Source organism: Rhinatrema bivittatum, chromosome 6 (assembly GCF_901001135.1).
Source record: "Rhinatrema bivittatum chromosome 6, aRhiBiv1.1, whole genome shotgun sequence".
Taxonomy (NCBI): domain Eukaryota; kingdom Metazoa; phylum Chordata; class Amphibia; order Gymnophiona; family Rhinatrematidae; genus Rhinatrema; species Rhinatrema bivittatum.
The window spans coordinates 11795168-11810729 of NC_042620.1; positions in this window are offsets into that span (position 1 = coordinate 11795168).

Consider the following 15562-nt stretch of genomic DNA (forward strand, 5'->3'; position numbering starts at 1 on the left):
TGTTATCCTGTAATATTCATTCTCTTGGTATGTTTTTTGCTCTTTACTGTTAATTTTTGAAATTTTTAAATTTCAAACATCGTTCAATGTATCATGTTGTTTTTTGTATGTAAACCGGAGTGAAGGCAACCCTGCTATACCTCGGTATATAAAAAATGCTAAATAAATAAATAAACAAACAATATCACCTCAGCTCAAAACCTCTGTAGGGGAAGCAGAACTAGAAAAGAGATTTAAGGAATGGCTTACATTAGGGGTTATTCAGCTTTATCCCACACACACACGGGTTCAGTTCACATCCCCAAGCCAATAGAAATCGCATTAACTAAACCATTTAGTCCCCAGAAACAGTACCCTGGTACACCAAAAATTCTGGGATGACCTTGATGAGATTGTTAATGAGAAAGTAGCTCAAGGGATTTTAAGATAGGAATATTCTCAATCTTAACTCCCCTCTGCTCCCAGTGCCCAAACCAAATGGGAAGACTTGTATGGTCATTGACTATCAGGTCCTTAATGCCTCCTCTGAAACTGTGGCAGTGCAGACCCTCAATCCAGCATCAATGATTGATAACTTGCCTCACCCTAGGTGGAAAGCCACCTTAGATTTAGTCAATGGGTTCTGGAGTATACCCCCTTGAGTTCATCCCTGTTAACTGCAATATCAATATATGAGTCTCCCCCTGGGATTTAAAAATTCCCCTGTATTGTTTTCAGCAGCCGTTGAAGAGATCCTTCAAAGACATTACAATAATAATGCCATACCATATGTAGATGACATATATTTGGCTTCTGATACACTGCAGGCACTTTGGCACACAGTGGTCAAACTGATACGGGTCCTGAGGGAAGAAGGATTAGTGGTAAATTTCGCCAAAGCAAGAATAGGCTTTGAGGAAGTAAAATTTTTGGGATTTCTAATTAGGATGGCAGGAACAACACTGGCCCCCACACTCCAAGAAAAAAATAATTTCCTTTCCCAAACCATGCACTTCGCGCCAGTTACAGGTTATAATGGGAAGTCTCAATTTTGCCCGTAAAACGGCACCAAATTTTGCAGCACTAGCGAAACCCTTCTATGTTAAAAGGCGATGCAGTGGTAGCTAGGGACTGGACCATTTTACATTCAGAATGCCTTCGGGCACTCCAGGAGGCTATAAAAAATTCTGCTCCTTTAGCACATCAAAACCCTGTAAAGGATTTGGACCTTGTCCTTCAGGTTTCTGACTCACATTTCTTAGCTACAATAAGTAATCATGATGAGTCCCAACCTATTTGCTATATTACACACACTTTCTCTCTCCCCGAGAAAAAGTTTAATATAATTGAGCATACTTTAACAGATGTTAGATATTGCTTTCCAAAATTTCTACTTTGGCACAAGGTAAATGCATGCACTGTTACACTGGTATACCACAACTGCAAGCAGTAACTCAGCCCTCTCTACCTGAAAGCAGGGCTATAGCCACTCGCTAGGTGCAATGGTGCGCCGATCAGTATAGGGACTATGTACAATTCCATTATCAAAATGGTCTTGCAGACTCAGGCATTGAGTTAGGAAGTTCCCCGTGATCCCCAACCAGACCAGATGCTCCCCCCTAACTCTAGACAAGCACAGATGGTCATTTTTACCGATGGGTCTGCTACCCCATCTACTGATTATCTCACAACCTTCTTTGCAGGAGCAGCCAATGTCATTTTATCTCCTAATAAGAGAGGACAGTGGAAAGTATCAGATACACATATTTGGCCGTTAGGAGACATGGTAGCTCAACGAGCTGAACTCATTACATTTCAAAAGATATTAACATATACTGAACACATGACCAATTTGGACACTGGAAGATCCATACTGGTTTGTTCAGATTCCACATATGTTGTCTCTGGATACAACACACATGAAAGTCTGGGAAAACAATGACTTTTTAGATGTTACTGGCAAGCCAATAACACACCAAGCACACTGGAGATTGATATTTTCATCTTCCCGAACCTTTACGGTCCTGGTATTGGTCTTACATGTAACAGCTCACCGGGCTGAAGGGTGATATGCTCGTTTTAATAATATGGTAGATGAAGCTGCCAAAAGAGCGGCCTCTCAGCAAGAAACCACTGTACAGGCACGGCTCGCCCGACATAGTTCTTTACATTTAAATGCAGCAACTCTGTGCCATCACTCAGATGGGATTTTAACCAGAGATCAGGCTAAGAAACTGGTTCGCGACTGTATAGAATGTCAACGTACAAACCCTAAAAGAACTGGACCCCCTTATGTAGAAGGAACACTTCCACGTGGGATAAGACCAGGACAGGTAGTCTATATGGATCACGTTGGACCACTTATTTCGTGTAGCTACCAACATATCTTAGTGGTGCTAGACTCCTTTTCGGGCTTCGTTTTCCTATTTGCACAGAAACGCCTTACAGCAGCAGTGACTGTTAATTGTCTTGCCATTGTTTTTGGTATTTTGCCTTTTCAGTTTCTCTGTACAGATGGCGGTCCAGCCTTCAGAAATCTAGAGGTTGAAACCACCTGTGCCGATCACTCCATTACCCGTCAGTTCTCATACCCCCACCATCCTTTTTTCCTGGCGATCGGCCCCACAGACGGACGGACGAGAAGAGAAGCGGAGTTTGGGCCTGTGCGGTCGGCGCTGAAAGCCCATCAGGGTAAGGCCTCCCAAATCCGCACTTACCTCCAACGGGCTCCCCCGCCGACCAAGAGGCGGATCTTCTCTTCCTCACAGCCCTCCGAGCCTTCTCAGCCCGCCGAGCCTTCGGGCTACTCGCCCCTCCTTCTTCTCAGCGGCCATTCCAGAACGGGGGCGCTCTGGTGACGTCACTAGCCGGCGACCTCCAGGGATTTAATTCCCTGCCGTCCTTCCGGCGCCATGCGCCAAAGGAGCGCAACAAAGGGGCCTGCCCCTTTGTGCGCCCCTTAGTGCGATCCAGAGTGCGATCTTACTGTAAGCTTCCTTCCCCAATACCAGCACTCGGACTCCACCAACAACAGGTGCAGAAGCGTGACACAAGGCCTCCCTATCCCAATCATCCAACACAAACTTTTCACCATGGGTAGCACGCTCACGCTGCTCCGGACACGCTCCATAAGAACTCTTATCCCTATCACGATATCCCCTCTTACCCAACTCCTGGGTCTTGCGCTTTTCTCTGTAACTCTCTTCAATGCACGATCGCTCACAAAGAAATCCCATATTCTCAATGACTATCTCCTCGACTCTAAGCCAGACATCTGTGCGATAACTGAAACCTGGCTTAAAGCGACAGATATAGCATTGATTAATCAATTACCAATACATCTTTACGATTTCTTCTCACTTACAAGACAAAAAAAAAAAGAGAGGAAGTGGCCTTCTTTTAGCAGCTAAGAAAGAGCTGAGAATATCCCTACAACCAATCAAGGCCACCTCTAAGCTAGAAATGGGCAATTTTAAATCGAACTCTTTTCAAATCCTACTCATATATGCTCCACCAGGAGTCCTAGATTCAGACGCCTCTCCAGTGATTGAAACTATAGCTAAATTCTTAAACTTGGATTCCCCAGCTATGATCTTAGGAGACTTCAACCTACACATCGACACAACCCCTCCAACTGCAATGCATTTCTCACCTCTCTCACGGCAATGGGCTTCAAGCAAATTGTCAATAAGCCTACACATAAAGCTGGCCATACTCTGGATCTTATATTCATCAACTCCAGATTCACTTACACCATACCTCCCAAATGTGTTCCCATCCCCTGGTCTGACCATTCCCTGATCTCTACCACCCTCAAGATGAAAGAAAATCCTTCACAGCACCAACCTCAATCCACTTTTCAATTCAGAAGATCATGCTCTTCAGAGGAATTAAGCGAGCAACTAGCCAAAGAACTCACCAAACTGGATGTCTCAAACCCGAATTCAGCCTTACTCTCATGGCATAGCATTACTGAACTGGTAGCAAACAAACTATGCTATCCATACAATCAACCAAAACAAACTATGCTATCCATACAATCAACCAAAACAATCAACCTGGCGTTAAAAAACAAACAACCCTGGTTCTCAAAAGAACTCCAGAAAATGAAGCAAGACCTTAGACAAAAAGAAAGCAAATGGCGCAAGACCCCTTGCCCCAGTACACTTGCGGTCTACAAATCCGCCCTCCACTCCTACGAACAAAAAAAAAAAAAAAAAAAAAGACTTCTACGCTCTTAGAATACACGACCTCGTATTTGATGCTAAGGCTTTATTCTCACTAAAACCTCCACGCCAAACATCCCGGACGACCAAGCACAAACTAAAGCCAATGAACTGGCAACTTTCTTCAGAGCAAAATTTCCAATCTCCTAACACGCTTCCCCTCCAGCTCTACCACTCCTCCCATTCCCTTTTCCTCCCTCTCATATATGGGAGCATCATTTGAATCTTTTGAACCCACTTCTGCCATAGAAATAGAAACCATTCTAAAAAAATGAAACCCTCTACCCATCCTTCCGACCAAATCTAGACCAAACTGCTCTTATTAATACCAGGCACTATAACCAAATGTTTGGCCGATATAATTAACTGCTCTTTGTCACAGGGAATCTTCCCAGAGGTGCTTAAACTCGCCACCCTCAAACCACTTCTTAAGAAACCAAACTTAGACACAAAAGATCCTAACTTCCGCCCTATCTCTAATCTACCTTTTGTCGCTAAGGTAATGGAAAAAGTAGTAAATGTTCAACTTTCACACTATCTCGAAGACCACAATATACTTCACAACTCTCAATACGGATTCCGGAAATCGCTAAGCACAGAAACCCTGCTCATCTCCCTCACAGACCACCTCATTATGGGTCTAGATAAGGGGACCTCCTTCCTGCTAGTACTACTCGACCTCTCGGTGGCCTTCGACACGGTGAACCACTCCATCCTCCTGAATAGACTATCCGATATAGGGAAAAAAGGAACAGCCCTCAGATGGTTCGACTCCTTCCTCACCAGTAGAGGTTATAAGGTCAAAGTCAACAATAAAGAATCTCCACTAATCAATCCCTCACTAGGAGTTCCCCAGGGCTCCTCCCTGTCCCCCACCCTCTTCAACATATACTTCCTCCCTCTCTGCCAACTGCTAACAGATCTAGGGCTGAAACATTATCTCTATGCAAATGATGTTCAAATTCTAATCCCTATAACCGAATCACTTACAAAAACACTTAATTTCTGGAACAACTGCCTTCAAGCTATCAATCTCCTCCTCTCCGGCCTAAACCTGGTACTCAACGCGGCCAAAACAGAACTCCTCCTTATAACGCCGGAACACAGTGACACACCTCAACCAACCCAACCCAATACTCTAATCACGCAAGCAAGAGACCTTGGAGTAGTATCCATCATGCAATGGACACTTTCGAAGCCGTCTCACCTTTCCCGGAACCACTGAAAAGAACAAAAACATGATGAGACCTCCTGAAATCTTAGGACCTTCAAGTAGAGAGGCAAAATCCTCTTCCTATTCAAACGATGCAATTGTCCTAACTTCCCTGCATACCTCTTTCCAGAAAGAGGGCAGACAAAATATTTTGACCATGAAAAGCAGAAATTACCTTAGGAAGGAATGATGGTACTATTCTAATACCCACTGCCTCATCTTCCCTGCCCCGGTGTTTCCCCTTCAGACCTGATCAGGTGTGTCACAGAAAAGTCACCACTGCCTGATGCTCAGATCCAGAACACCACCTGGGCTCTGCTCTCAGCACCCCACAGCAACAAGAGACACCAGCAATTGTTCTTAACTATGTTAGAAGCTCCTTTCTTAGACCATGTATAGTCACATATGCCTCCTCTTCCTAGTTACAGCATGAGCCCTGGAGTAGGGAAATTACTAAGCACCATGCAGACTATGGATAGCCAAGACCCACTTTTTTTCAGCGCATATATCTTCCCCCCTTTCTGAGATTCCTACTTCGAGGCCTTCCAGCCTCTGTCTTACCCTTAGGCTTAATGAGACAGGCAGAACATGCACTGAGCACTAGATCTAACTTATTCTGAGTGTTGGGAGCAGAAGCAGTGAAGGAGCTCCAATAGCCTCATGCAGTAACCAAGGTAATTAACTGAGCTGGCTGCCCATGCCACACAGACTTCTCTCTCTTCCACTTGTGTGTAGAGAGAACTGGTCCTTAGTGATGGGATCTTGTGCGTCTTGGCCCTTCTTTTATTTTAAAATTTCAAAGACAGACTGGCAGGTATTTCAGTACTTCCCTAGCTATTCTTCTAGCCATATGTTCATATCCATGCTGCTCAATGTAAAATAAGACTCCTCGTCTTATTATACTCCGTTGTTTACATGTAAACCGATGTGATATACCCCAATGAATGTCTGTATATAAAAGCAAATAAATAAATATGAAACTTCTATGTGTCTGCATTGCCTGCTCCATGGAGGTTGGTGTGCCACACAAAAGTTTTGTTAAAGTAGGAATGCCTTGAGCTTGAAAAGGTTGGTAAACACTGCCCTACACAATACCTGTAGCTCCAAAATATGCCTAGCAGAACAAATTGCCACTCGAAAAACTGCCTGAAAAGTGAGGTGCTTAACTGTCCTCTTCTGTTTAGGCTCAAACTAACAAATTTCAGCACCAAATTCAAATCCCAGGGTAGTAATAACAAACTGGAAGACGAATATTCTTAACTCCCTGAAGAAAATGGCAAAGATCCAGATGAATGGCCAATTATTTGCCTCCTAAATGACCCCTGAAACAAGCAGTAAACAACCTACACCTTCAGTTAAGAGCTAAACCCTTACTTAAAACCTCCTGCAAAAAGTTCGAGATTGATGGAACTAAGACCCTTCAGAGCAATACTCCTCTACTAGAACACCAATCCTCACATATAACAGAGTACCATCACCTCTTCTTAACCAAGTGAGCCCTCAAGTGCCAAGCCATAAGACAAAAACTAAGCCAATCTTCATGAATGAGCAGACCCTGAACCACAGAGACCAAAGGTCCAATGGTACACTAGAGGTCTTCTGTCCAACATCCTCACTAAATCTGCACATCAAGGGCACCTTCGCCAATCTGGCACCACCAGAATCTCCAGACCTCAATGACTGGAAACTCTTTCCAATATTCTGCCCACTAGGGGTCATGGAGGACACACAGAGGAGACCCCTCTGTGGCCAATTCCCACTGCTGGTCAGCTAACTTCACCTCCTTCAGCAAAGGAAAAGCCTTTGGTGGTCCTTGCAGGCCATCCAATACCGGGTGCACTCCTTCATTGACTGAATCCTCCTGTGTGACCTTGATCCCCAGTTGCTCTAACACGTAGGGAATGAAGGGGGACAGTTCTTCCTTACAGAATAAACTCACGACCCTTGGGGCATCTCCTTCCACCTCATCAGGCCCACTACCTGCTGAAGCACTCACAGGATCAATGCCCAGATCATCTCACAGGCTCTCCTGGAGATCTTCACCCTCCGAGTCCTCAGAGGTCTTTCCTTCTTCCCCCGACAGGTGTCCCAGACCAGGGAACCGAAGAATCCCCCTGGACCTGGGCTGCACACTTGCTTTAGGTTTCTTAGTAGAGTGCTGGGACTTCTGGGTGGCCCGATGCTTACTCACTGCCTCTTTTCACCAGATTAAGTCTTATGGAGCAGCAATACAAAATCCGTGGAAAATTCCTCAGACCCAATGGATCCCTTCTCCACTGTGCCCTCCTCTGGCTCTCCTACCTTCTGTATCTTCAATAGTGCCTGGTTCCACTGGAGAGAACGGGGAGGAGAGTCCCTAAACTCCCTAGCAACAGCATGCATCCTGCCACATGGAGACAAGGTGACTGCCGTCTCCTCCGACCCCTCAGGTTTCCAGAATGGGGCCTGAACACAGCATGTGGCGACCGTTTCCTGAGACCTCCACGGAAGTCCATGCCCTTTCAGAGGCACAGCCGGCACACAAAGATGCTCCATCAGGGCGCCACTTCCTCACGCCACAGGTCCAACACACTTTCCCACGCTCTGCAGGAGGCGCAAAGTTTCTGCCACGGTCCGCAGCAAAAATAACCTCCCGAGCACTGCTGCCAGTGCTGTCCCAGACCCTCGGTACTGCTGGCAAGTTGCACACATCCCCTCTCACCCTCAGCAACGGCCTCGATGCAAAGACACAGCCGACTGATCAGCCCTGCTCTCCTAAGCTCCTTTTTTTTTTTCTTTAAAGAAATAGCAACCAAGCAGCCCCATGAAAATGAAAAATACTTTCCTGCTTCTGGCTGTCGGAGGATGGTGAGAAGGCCTCAGAGAGAGCGAGGGAATCAGGACCCCTGGCTTTCCCTCCCTCTGGAAGTTGAGGGCCGAGCCAGAACAGGGATTACCAACCCCCCCTGCTCAACCCGAGGGACTGCCCACGAAGGAACCTAACACCTCAGGGAGCCCCAGTCTTCACCAGCTTCTTACATTTCTTTTTGAATAATCTCCAGACTGCAGGTTTGCGCTCGATCATCTGCTGGAGACAGAGAAATGAGGGACTGCAGGTGGCACTCATGGTTAAGTAGCAGTGCCTGAAAAGTTTTTATTTGCTGCCTCCATCTGCTGCTAGGGATGCATAAACCCACTCTTCTGGACTGATCTGGGCTATGAACAGAACAGGACACTCACTGCCACAATGAAAGCCATAGTTCTAGCTGTGGTCCTTAGCAAATCATAAGAAGCATCTGTCAAGAATGTTGCTTTAGGCTCCATCTGGCTTGGCTCCTTCAGGATGGCTCTGAAATGCGCTGAGACAAAAAACAGAGGCCATCCTTAGCCACGATACCACTACAAACTGCCGATTGCAGAGCTAAACCAGCCACATCAAAGGCAATGCCTAAGGACCACCTTAATTCTCCTATCCTGTGCGTTCTTCAGGGAAGGACCACCCTCAAAGGGAATAGTTCTTCCTGTGATAGCACAAACCAGAGCATCTACCTTAGGAGTCCTAGTTTCTGCCTATCCTGTTCACTGAGCAGATAAAGACTCAGCATGGCCTTAGTTCCCTTAAATTTAGCCTCCAGAGAATCCCACTCCCCTGAGATCAGACCTCTAATAGATATGTAAAGGGGGAAAGGTTTGGGAGGCCTATGCAAATCTGCCATATTCAGACCCTCTGCAGAAGCTGCACCCTCTTCTCCCTTATCTTCTGCTATATTCTGAATCCTTCAGGTCTGTGAAATAGAACAGGCAAACCACCAGAATGCCACCATCTTCCCTGGGGGAATACTCCCAAAATTCAATCCCCTCTCACTACTATTACACTTCACCCTTTCAAAAGGCAGTACAGATATATCAGAACCAGAGGACCTACACTCTTCCTGGTCCACTTCTACCTCCTTCCCAGGCATCTTCTGCCCTGAAGGAGGTAAAGCTGCATTAGGCACCCGAGAGAAGGAAGAGGGCTCCGGAAGTGACCCATGGACTGAGGTCCACAGAGTCAAACTGTGCCCCATGCAAAAATTCTGATGCAGACGCTTGAGGAATTGCATGGAAAACACTTGACCAGGAAGCCGGCGACAGACTCCTGCACTGCTATTTCATTAGCACACGGCTGACTTGCTGGCCCCGCTGAAATTCCCGGAGCAGCAGTAGCTGCTTCCCCTCCGGTGGGAAGGGGCCCCCCAGAGTCTGAAAAGTCTCCTTCCTGCTGAAAGGAAACAGCCACTACACCCGTCACAGTAACGTGCTGCCAACGTAGGCCCTCTACCCAAAACCCTGCGTTTCTCCTTCACTCTCCTCCATATAGTCTCTGCAGAATTCCCCCCCTCCCGATAACATCGGCTATGGGCCACACGGGGCCTAAAGCTGAGCCTTCTTCCTGCGCTCCTGAAGGGCTGACATGATGCTTACCAGCCAAGTACAACCCAAGTTACCTGGTCTCCTCCTGCAAACTGATGCAGCCTTCCTGAATGGGAAAACGCCATTTTTTATTTTTGGGGGGGGGGGGGGGGAAACTTAATCCCAGTTTTTAAAAGAAACAGTCAATCCAATTGAACAGAAAGTTTGAGGAGGAAGATTGGCCAAGGAGACTGCAAAATAAAATGAGAAAGACACATCCAAAAAGAGAAGGGGGATGGAGTACTCACATCCACCCAGGAAAGGACCCTGATCCCAAAGCTAGGATCAACCGGGGTAGGGAGTCATCAGACTGACACCCTAGGAGAGGGAGTCCAGCAAGTAGTCATCCTGGGAGCAGGCCCAATCCAAATGTTCCACTTCACCTGGCCTAAGGAAACCAGGTCTCAAGTCACAGCAAGGGATGACGGAGACAGCTGGTAGGTTGAGGGCAGCGCGGGACCCTAGAAAGGATGATGTCAGCAAACCTTTGCTCTCTGTCTCCATCTGCTGGCTGGGGAGCATAACCCAAGCGACTGGACTGGTCTGGCTGGCTGAAGAGGAATCAAAGCTTGGGCAAAAGCCCTTCCCTCACTTGTGCTTTGTAAAATAAACAGAAGCGGAAAGTTGAGAAGAGCTACAAATGCCAGGCATATTCGCAAATTTATTTATTATTTTCTTATGTACTGCTCACACAGATACCTGACCTGACCGGAGCAATGCACAACAATATATAATTCAAGACAAACAATTAAACAACAAAATGTATAATAATTCACAAGTTTGACTGTCTTGTCTTGAGAACCCTTATACTTACATTGATTTAGGTTTTGCAGGAGATGGAAGGTTAGTGGGGGAAGGGGGGGGAGGAAAATTGGTTCTTACCTGCTAATTTTCATTTCTGAAGTACCATGGATCAGTTCAGACGAGTGGGTTTATTCATCCCTACTAGCAGATGGAGGCAGAGAAAAAAACCTTGAGGCACTGCTACGTAACCGAGTGCACCACCTGCAGTCCCTCAGTATTGACCTGTACCCAAGCCAAGATGTCTACCATAAACCCCAATAAACCTTGAGCAGACAGAGACTCCTGAAAACTAGGCCCCCTTGATTTAAAACAAAGTACACTTCTCATTAATCTATCACACATCAGCTCAGCAATATCCAGAAGTGAGGAAATCTTTCGAAAGATGGGGACGGGTCTCTGGACTGATCCGTGGTACTTCAGGAATGAAAATTAGCAGGTAAGAACCAATTTTCCTTTCCTGTTCATACCCCAGATCAGTCCAGACAAGTGGGATGAACCCAAGCCCCTCTATTCTGAAAGGCCCGTGCGCAACACTTTCCCCAAAATATGCCTCCTCCAGCACCCGCACATCCAAGCTGTAATGTTTGGTAAAAGTGTGAAGACCACATCGCCGCCCGACAAATCTCCCACGGAGAAAGCAGTTGTCACTCCGCCCACAAGGTTGCTTGCGTCCTAGTGGAACTCGCTCTCAGCCCCTTAGGCACCGACCGGCCCTTACAGACGTAAGCCGCAGCTACATCTCCTTTAACCATCGTGCAATCGTGCCCTTGGAAGCCTCATTAACCTCCTTTGCTCCACTGAACAGGACAAACAAATTATCAAATCTCCGAAAGGCATTAGTCACCTTAAGATCTCACAAAAGAATTCCTGCACATCCAATAAGTATAACTCCCTCGCCATCGGAGCATCCACTGACAAATTCAGAAAGGCCGGTAGCTCAATCATCTGGTTAAGTTGAAAGGAGGTAACAACCTTAGGCAGAAAGGAAGGAACAGTACTTAAAGCAATCCCCTTTCTCTGGAAAGTGTAGGAAAGGGTCCCTGCACGACAAAGCTTGCAGCTCAATATCCTTCTAGCTGAAGAGATAGCCACCAGGAAAACAGCCTTCAGGGTTAAATCATTTAAAGAAGCCCTCCTAATTGGGGCAAAGGGAGGACCACACAGCACCTGAAGAACCAAATTAAGAGTCTATGCTGGACAAATCTTCCAGACCGGAGGATGCAGATGTTTTGCCCCCTTGAGGAAACAAACCACATGCGGATGGAGACACCAACGATCTTCTCTGAAACCTACCTCGAAGGGACCCTAAGGCTGCCACCTGAACCTGAAGAGAATTATAGGCCAAACTCTTTGCCAAGCTGCTTTGCAAAAAAACCAAAATCTGTGGAACGTCCACCTTCAAAGGCTGCACCTTGTCCTGCAAACACCACGATTCAAACAAACACTCTCCACACTTGGACATAAGCCAACGATGTGGAAGTCGCAATCACAGGCTCCAAATAACACTTCAAGCGGAGCCCTCTCAAAAGCCAAGCTGCTAGACAGAAGTAATCCTCCTGGTCTGAAAATACGGGAGTCTGCCGCAATAACCCTGACAGATGGGTTAAGCGCACAGGACTGTTTACCACTAAATGAAGAAAGTTCGCAAACCACAGCCACTCGGGTGCCGGATGAAGCTTGATGTGCTGCAACACGACCTGTGAGGCCCACAGTAGAAACATGTACAGCAACAGATGTGTTGGCCACGGCTAAACAAGGGCATTGATGCCCTCCAGTCCGACCTCCCTTCTACGACTGAAAAACTGATCCGTGTTTGCATTTCCCGGCGTCACCATGAGGCCCACCACTGGTCTGCCCCCACCTGGCCTGAATCAAGGCAAAGGCCTCTGCAGACAACTCCCACTCCCCAGATCCAGATGCGTCTGCTGAGGAAGTCCGTTTGCACATTGTCCACTCCGACCACGAGACACAGCTATTCTTACCAGACACCTCAAACAGCCTTTTAAGTAGAATCTCCAGCTTCCGATCCTGAATATATTTCAGTGCGGCTGCAGCTGCCACTGGGATGGTCGTCTCATCGGAGACTGCGGTCATCATTGCATCCACCTTGGGAATCTTCCACAACTCCAAGGTCTGCTCCAGCAAGGATATAAAAAAACTTAGCCATAGCCCTGGCTACCCTTCAGCCTGCTTTGGGAGACTCCCACTCCAATGTCTTCACCTTCTTAGGCCTTCTTAGACCTTCTTGGGGGGGGGGGGGGCATAATCTCTCCAGGACTGGGTTTACCCCCTCATTATCCAAATCCTCCTGTGTGACCTTAATCCCCAGCTTATCCAGCACCTGGGGAATTAGCGGGCCCAGGTCCCCCGGCCGGAACAGGCGGATCCACCCGAGGATTGTCACCATCCATGATCAGAACCTTGTCTGGATCCTGCATTGGATCCCTCAATACACTAACAGGATCCCGGTCTGGATCCTGCAGATCCAAACATGCTAACAGGGTCCTTGTCCGGATCCACTGGACTTCCCTACATCTGACCAGGATCATCCGTCTCATCCTCCATGGCGGACCGACCGAGTCCCAAAGTCCAGTAGGATCCCTCCTGATTTGTCCCTCCTCAGATCCCTAGGCTTCTTGGCTGCCTGGCACTTCCTGGGTGAAGGCCTCTTGGTCCCTGCTTCCTTCCTGGATAAATAGGCCTTATGAGGGAGGACGACACATTCTGTGAAAAAGCCTCCAGATCCAAAGAAGAAGAGTCGTGGTCCATGTCCCCCTGAGTCTCTTCCCTTCCCCTCCCAGCAGCAGTGCTCTGGTCAGCGGGAAAAGATGTGTGAGGGGAGTCCCGAGGGTCTGAAACAGCAGCCTGACTCCCAGCACGTGGCTCCTCCGACCCCCTCCCCCCCGGGGTCTCCAGAACCGGCCCAGCCAACCTCATGCTCCCGCCGTGCTCCCCGGGGGTCTCACAGAGGTCCCAGCCCCTCCAGAGACGCATTCCAGGCAAAACACAGTGAAATCGCCCAGAGCCCGTTTCAATCTGCAGCCGCGACAAACTTTCCCGTGCTGCACGGGAGGCGGCAAACCGGCATGAACGAGCCTAAAAACAGCCCCTGCTGAAGCGAACTAACAGCGGTGCTGTCCAGCGTTGAAAAGGCACCCGGCCCCATCGGACAAACGAATTCGGCCCCGCTCACCCTTACCTGCCTCCCGGCAGCCACTCAATCACTGCCTCAGCCCTGCTCTTGCTGCCATTTTTTTTTTTTTAAACTTAAGTTAAAGAGACAGACACACAAACCAGGAAAGGGAAGAAGATCAAAATACTTCCCTGCTTCTGAAAGGAGGCTGAACACGGAGGGTGCCAGGGACCCAGAGGGGTGAGGAAACCAGGAACCCTGGCTTTCACACATCCCCCCCCGAAAGGGCCGAACCAGAACAGGGATCACCAACCCCCCGCTCACCCTGATCTACCCGAGGGATGGCCCACAAAGGAACCTAACACCTCGGGGAGCACAGATCTCTTCTCTCCCCTTTTCTCTCTCTTTTTTTTTTTTTTTTTTGAAACTCCAGACTGCAGGGGAGACAGAGATCCTGAGGGACTGCAGGTGGCACTCTACTTATGTAGCAGTGCCTGAAAGTTTTGTTCTCTGCCTCCATCTGCTGGTCGGGAGGCATAAATCCACTTGTCTGGACTGATCTGGGTATGAACAGGAAATCCTCATTTAGTGATGCACTTTGTACCCTGGTTAGACTAACATCACACCTCTGTTTTCTATTTTATCTACAGCAATTTTATTTCTTGTATTTTCCTCCCATAAAAAATCTTTACCTTTTATTATAGACCAATAAATGGATGCTAAATTGAGCTTTCAGTAAATGAAAAATGAAAGACAAAGGTAGAGGCATGCAACCTGTCAGACGTGCCAACGTATTATGTGGCTACCTGGTAGCCAGGCCCTGATCTGAAATCTCTCCCTGCGGCCGTTACTCCATGGCATTCTGCTTGTATTTATTGTAGCTCTGGCTGGACGTTGCTTATGTCAACAAACATGGCAGTTCCAAATCCTTTGCAATCTCATTTCTGTTTTGTTCCTGAGAAGAACTAACCACAGAGGTCCCTGATACAGATGTTTAAGTCCTGTACTACTCCAACCCACAAACAATTATCTTTTCTCCAGAACTACTACAACTCTACGCCAGAAGACCCCAGGACCCATATGACATTTCCAGCAGGTACACTCATCCTGCAGGCAACGTCCCCAGGCAGCGGCCGCTGGTCATATGCACGAGGACAGCGATATTCCAGTGCCCATGGTCAGAGGAATCGCTCCCATCCTGCAGCGGCTGCTGCTCGTATGCACGACGACAGCGATATTCCAGTGCCCATGGTCAGAGGAATCGCTCCCATCCTGCAGGCGACGTCCCCAGGCAGCGGCCGCTGCTCGTAAGCACGACGACAGCGATATTCCAGTGCCCATGGTCAGAGGAATCTCTCCCATCCTGCAGCGGCCGCTGCTCATACGCATGACGACAGCGATATTCCAGTGCCCATGGTCAGAGGAATCTCTCCCATCCTGCAGCGGCCGCTGCTCATATGCATGACGACAGCGATATTCCAGTGCCCATGGTCAGAGGAATCTCTCCCATCCTGCAGCGGCCGCTGCTCATACGCATGACGACAGCGATATTCCAGTGCCCATGGTCAGAGGAATCTCTCCCATCCTGCAGCGGCCGCTGCTCATACGCATGACGACAGCGATATTCCAGTGCCCATGGTCAGAGGAATCTCTCCCATCCTGCAGCGGCCGCTGCTCATACGCATGACGACAGCGATATTCCAGTGCCCATGGTCAGAGGAATCTCTCCCATCCTGCAGCGGCCGCTGCTCATACGCATGACGACAGCGATATTCC